This window comes from Sapajus apella, unplaced genomic scaffold (assembly GCF_009761245.1).
Source record: "Sapajus apella isolate SASKATOON/1434 unplaced genomic scaffold, GSC_monkey_1.0 scaffold6, whole genome shotgun sequence".
NCBI lineage: Eukaryota > Metazoa > Chordata > Mammalia > Primates > Cebidae > Sapajus > Sapajus apella.
The window spans coordinates 2,898,711-2,904,710 of NW_022436946.1; the positions used below are offsets into that span (position 1 = coordinate 2,898,711).

The following is a 6,000-nucleotide window of genomic DNA, read 5'->3' on the forward strand; positions in this document are numbered from 1 at the left end:
ACTAGGGCTTAAGAGACGTTTCCAAGGAGCCCCAGGAGCTGCTGATGCTGCTGGTCTGTGGACCACACTTTTGAGTAACAAGGTCCTTAGACACTAAGGAACTTTATGGTAGTAACCAAGACAAATCCATGAATCCCAGTATGTATATATAATTAAGCCCATCGAAAACATTGTGAACAAGTCTCAACAACTAGCTTGTAAAATGTGGAAGAGTAAAGTGTAGTGGTTAGGACTGGGTTTGGAATCGGCTCAAACCTAGGTTCACATTCACTTCAACTACTTCATGTGTAACCTTAGGCTAATCACTTTGCCTCTCTAAACTTCAAGTTTCCTCATTTGTAATATGAGGATAGACAGTTGTGAGGATTATATAAGATGACGTAAGTACTGAGCATAATACCTGGCACATAGTATGATTTAATAAATGTTATTATTTATTGTTAATAAGGTAAATAATCTAATGTCCCTTCATTCTAATTATATGGCAAAATTTTAAGTAACTAAAATAAAACCATAAAAAAACTTTAGGACAAAAGCATAGAATGCAATGTACCACTATAATAAGCTCAACCTTTTAAGTTCATTTCAAAAACTAACTCATAATGGCTAAACAAAGAAGAGAAATAACTTGAGTGATTTATAAGATATAAGTAACAAATTCATCTCTAAATAAAATGTTAAATACATATTTTAATCAATTTGAAATATTTAACATATTTATGCTTTCATTCAGTATCTATACATACCTTGCTGTCAAAAAATATACCAGCACAAAATTTCCTTCCGAATTTTGCAGGTGTATGCTTTTGATCCTCCTTAGGATTTCTACTATAAATCACTTTATATAACATCAAATCTTAAAATTTTAAGTTAACCTCTCCTATAGAATAAAAGTTTTTTTCTACTATTTTTATTATGTAAAAAATACTAAGTATAACCAGCTTTCCAAATAATCCTCAGTCTAATTTCAACATTTTATTGAGAGGTTAAAATCACACACAAAATGGCTGGGAAGACTTTTTGCATGGCATATAAATTTTAATTAGTCAATTTATTATTTTCTCCTGAAACATTCTGCAATTGGATTTCCACAACCTGGACACCAACTTTTTGTTCAAATGACAGATACTTAAGCCAGATTTCTATTATACTTAGATATAATTTTAAGCAATCTCCTTGAATTCAGAACTTGAAATGACAATATTAATGATTAACTTTTGTTATTTTGTGTTAATTCTAGCTATCAAGAAATATTTAAAAATACAGCGCTAAGAGCTTCCATGAGTAGAGAAAAAGTTGTGTTACATGTGGAGGCGTGAATATTCATTTATTTAGTATCTACTGGGCAATATTCCCATCATGTGCCAGAGGGCAGGAATATACTTCCGGCCTCCCAACAGCTCACATTAGATGAAACAACTCCAATGAAATGCAGTACATAATACTCACAGAGCTGAGCACAAGGCATCAACTGGAGTACAAGGGATTTATACCTATCTCAGTCTGTAACACCTAAGACTGTAGGACGTGGAGGCAAATCCAGCAAGAGAATTTGTACATTTTTACAAAACAAGATGTTCCCCAAACATTTCTTTTTTGGTTAAGAGTATATTTTCTTTTGATGCAAAACTTACATCCAAAGCACAAATTTTAAAGGTATATTCACCGAGTTTTGACAATATATACATCTCTGTAACTCAAACTCGTTACAACAAGCAAGATAAAGAACATCACCATTCACCCCAAAAAGGACATGCATGCTTCTTTCTCATTAATCCCTGTCCAATTTCCAGGAATAATCACTGCTCTGATGCTTAAGCACAGAACAGTTTTGCGTGTTCTATAACATCATACTGATGAAATCACAGTATCAACTCTTGTGTGAGGTGTTTTACATGCAGGATAATGTTTTTTAGCTTCTTCCTGAAAGTATTTTAAAGCTTGTATTTTTTTTCAATGCACAGAATTAATGTAAATACATATCCTCTTAACAGATTTAGAGGCCCATAGTGAATTATATTATCTTACTGCATCTTATACTACATGTATTTTTATCTTTGAGTTATTCTAAATTATGCGTTTTTATAGCATATTTGGAAAATTAAGAATATACAGAAAAAAAGGTCACTATTAATGCCCATATGCAACATTTTTGCATATTTCCTGCCAGTCACTTTTAAAAATCCACTTTACATAGGTAAGATCAACTACATAAAGAAATCTGTATCCTGCTGTTTTTCACTATTAAAATAAGCATTATTTTTACATGTCATTGGCTGTCAGTATATTTTAATGGCTGCATATTTATACAAACACTTATAAATCAGGCATTTTCCAGTTTTTCAGTACACACAGAAATAAAAATGTTTTACATAAATATTTGCATACATTTTAGATTATTTCCTTAGAATAGAGTTTTATAAGGGAAAGAATGCCAGTACTACTCCCCCTAAACCCCAGGAGCTCTAAAGCATGCCTTTAGTATTTTTTCAAAGGTGTATTATAATACTACAAAAATTTCGGTTTAGATGAAAACAAAGAGAAATATGTATAACTTTGGTAAAATGTCAAAGTTTTGCTCACAACTACATCCCCTCAAAACTCAAGAAGCTGGTCCATTTTGTTACTACAGAGTGCACTAAGAAATCTGAATGTTAACTAGTTATCGCCTACTTCCTTCGGAATGTTAGCTTGTCTATTTTGCATGCATGCCTTTTGCAGAGTGGAGAAAGGAGGTGAGGGAGAGGGAGGAAAGGAGGGAAAGGATTTAAATCTTAGGACATCTGTAATGGGTTTCTTTCCCTTGCATGAAGAGGCTTCTATCTAAATGCTTGTAAGTGCCAGGCAGAAGAACTGTGCAGCATCTACCAAAGCTTTGTCTTGAGTTGCAATACTGACTTGGGTTGTGATCACGTATCCTTATCTAATTTCTATTGGAACTGAATGTTCCTATTTTTCTTTGATTTCATAGGTACTTTAGTGTAAAGCTGGGAAAACCTCAGGCAGTTGTTGTTAACCACATACAATGTCACTACGAACATTTAAACTAAAATTTTAAACTGTTTTTGTAAAAATAATTCTTCTTATAAATAATTCAAATAATGCAAAAAAATTACAGCTTAACCCAACATCCTGCTAACCAGAAATAACCATTAAAATTGGTTGAACATCCATCTGATATCTTTGTATAAATACAGATAGCCACTAATATGTAGAAAAAATGTGATACTATATGCTTAAACAAACATTTACTTTTCCCGAAATCTAACTAAAGTGAAACTAAAGAAACTACATTTCAAACTTTTTTTTTTTTAACTACAAGATATATCATATCTTAAAAGCTCTTAGGAAAACACACTGTGAAAAATATTCGAAGGCTGAAATATTTCTAAAACTACTTGACAGTAAAGATTGGCTCTCAGCTATCAAAGATCAGGAAAGTAGCCCTCTTTTCCTGTTATGAACAAATATTCCTTCTTCTCAATTTTTAATAGTTATGTTATTTTCACATTTACCAGTTTTAAAACTTATACTACATATGATAAACACAATTTACACACAGGTTGAGTGTAGGTTTTGAGTTTAAATGGATTCAAAGATCAACATCAATCTTCCTATCATGGCTTTCCATCTTTTGGGTTATTTTGCTGTAGTACTTAATTGTGGAACTTTGATCATGAGGAAGTTTCTAAAAACTACTGCTATATTCCTTGGCTTCTTTCATGGTTAGAAATGTCTGCCTATTGTCTTCATTGTTGAAAACTGTTTACCTCTATTATTTATGTTTTCTTTCACTGATATCTACTTTTTGCTATTTCATTCCTTCTACTAACTTGGCGTTTAATTTGCCCTTCTTTTTCTAACTTAAGACAAAGACTTAAGATCATTGGTTTAACATAGTTCTAATACAAGCATTTAAAGTAGACAGTTCTCAGGACCTAGCTTGAATCTCCACAGAGACTTCTAGAATTTCTTGGAGCAGTTCCTCCTCTCTAGCAAATATTCCAGTCATGCCGGCAACCAGAACTTCCACGCTTTGCCTCCTCAAGCTTCTGATACTGCAGCTCCACTTGTGCTGCAACAGGAACTTGGTCTGTGGCAGAAAGCTGAGCAGAAAGGTGGGAGAAATGTGGGGCTCACCTCATGCATCTCTATTTTCTCAAGGATGACAGTCTTGGAATGCCTGTTGTTCAATGTCTGGAAATACTAAGCTCGTATCTTTTGACCAATTTTATAGTTGTTTTTAGTGGGAGGCTAAGTCTCAACCGTAAGGCCTAAAGTTGAACTTCCAGTTAAAAGTTTGTATCTTTTTTTTTTTTTTTTTTGAGAGGACTCACCCTGTCACCAATGCTGGAACTGGTACAATCTCAGCTTACTGCAATGTAACCTCCACCTCCTGGGTTCGCATGATTCTCCTGCCTCAGCCTCCCAAGTAGTTGGAATTATAAGCACATGCCATCATACCCAGCTAGTTCTATATTTTTAGTAGGGATGGGGTTTCACCATGTTGGCCAGGCTGGTCTCAAACTCCTGACCTCAAGTGATCCACCCACCTCGGCCTCCTAAAGTGCTGGGATTACAGACATGAGCCATTGTGCCTGGCCGTGTAACTTTCAATTTTTGTGACTTCTGGGGAATATACTTGCTTCAGGTCTGTTTATTCAACCTCCTTGATGGCAAGACCAGAAGAGGCAGATCCACCTCTGGAGAACCTCTAGTCAGCTGGTCCTCCTGGCTTGTACCCTGTCCTCTGATATAACTTTGTGATGATGGGGTTGTAGACTCTGTCCAACAATTTAAGGATGTTCATATTTCTAAGTCCCAGGAGTCTCATAATCATTTATGAAACTAATTTACCCAGCTAGCTGGTTTCATGGTATTTATCAAGAAACTTCTGTTCATGCCTTGAAGTTACTCATCTTCTATTGTGACCTTCAAACTGAAAGCATGCAATCTGGATGAGTTCTTGAAAGACACATCGTTTCTGTTTCCTTCTTCCACTATGTATTCTTCAACCCTTGCCCCTGACAGAAGGCTTCTTCAATCTGAGGAAAACTAGTTTCAGACAGTGTAGGCAGGTTGTTAAGGTCGGTCATTGCACTCTTTATATAAGCCTGAATAAGGACATCAAACTTTCTGGTTGCATAAACAGTGAAGAGCTGCATTTGCTTAGTAGGAATAATGAAGTTATACCTGATCACAATAATTATGTCTGCAATGCAAATTTCAATACTAAGGAAAGATGTATGATGTCCAAGAGAAGCAAATACACAGGCAAGGGGACTACTTGGATGATTATATAATAAATAAGTTTTATAATGGGTGATGCTTTTTAGTCCTTTGCAACTGGAGAAATTTTCCTAAGTGTTCTCAATTGTGCAGAATGCTATTACTTCTTTGAAATTAAACAGATATTTTGTAATTTTCCTTTAGTTTTTCTACCCGCTGTGTCCACATCTTTTTTCTAAACAAGCATTCTTGAAAGAAAAAAAAAACAGAACTATAGCTTCACTTTTCAGAATTTGAAATTTATAGTAAAAAATGGCATAACAGTAAAAAAAAAATTATGACTGTATGATGAAGCTGCCAAAAAAACTGATTTTTGTTTATACTGAGTTTAAGCAATTAGAAAAAATAACGATATTACTTTTGTGACAGCCAACACTACTCTCTTGAAAGGGATAATGTTAGACTGTATTTGTGTTAAATAAAACTGAGATAGTAAATTAAAATTCAATTTGCAGGATATAGCAAGGAATCCAAGAGGAAAAGTGGAACCAGGAAGTAGAAACTCTCTTGTTGCTTATCACACACATTTTAGTAGCCATTAGAACTAATAATATCAATGTCTATCTCCCTTGCTAAAATAGTCCAGGAGTTCAGAAACAGATCTTTTTTTTTTTTTTTTTTTTTTTTTTTTTTTTTGTAAAGCTGTTCTTTTTTTTTTAGGGGGCCGGGGGGGGGGGCGGGGCGCGGCCCCCGCCCACCCCCACCCCCGCC

The 6,000-nt window shown here is 34.6% G+C and overlaps 1 protein-coding gene and 1 long non-coding RNA gene across 10 annotated transcripts in view; one reads left to right on the plus strand and one right to left on the minus strand.

Annotated features, from left to right (window-relative positions):
• STXBP5 (syntaxin binding protein 5) overlaps positions 1 to 6,000 on the minus strand; it is a 181,028-nt gene that overhangs the window by 34,490 nt on the left and 140,538 nt on the right. The gene's annotated exons all lie outside the window — the stretch shown is intronic.
• The window catches only part of LOC116549159, a 23,725-nt gene continuing 20,855 nt past the window's right edge, over positions 3,131 to 6,000 (plus strand). Inside the window, exon 1 of the long non-coding RNA XR_004267726.1 lies at positions 3,131 to 3,211. This is a non-coding gene — a long non-coding RNA (uncharacterized LOC116549159). The remainder of the gene's footprint in view (positions 3,212 to 6,000) is intronic.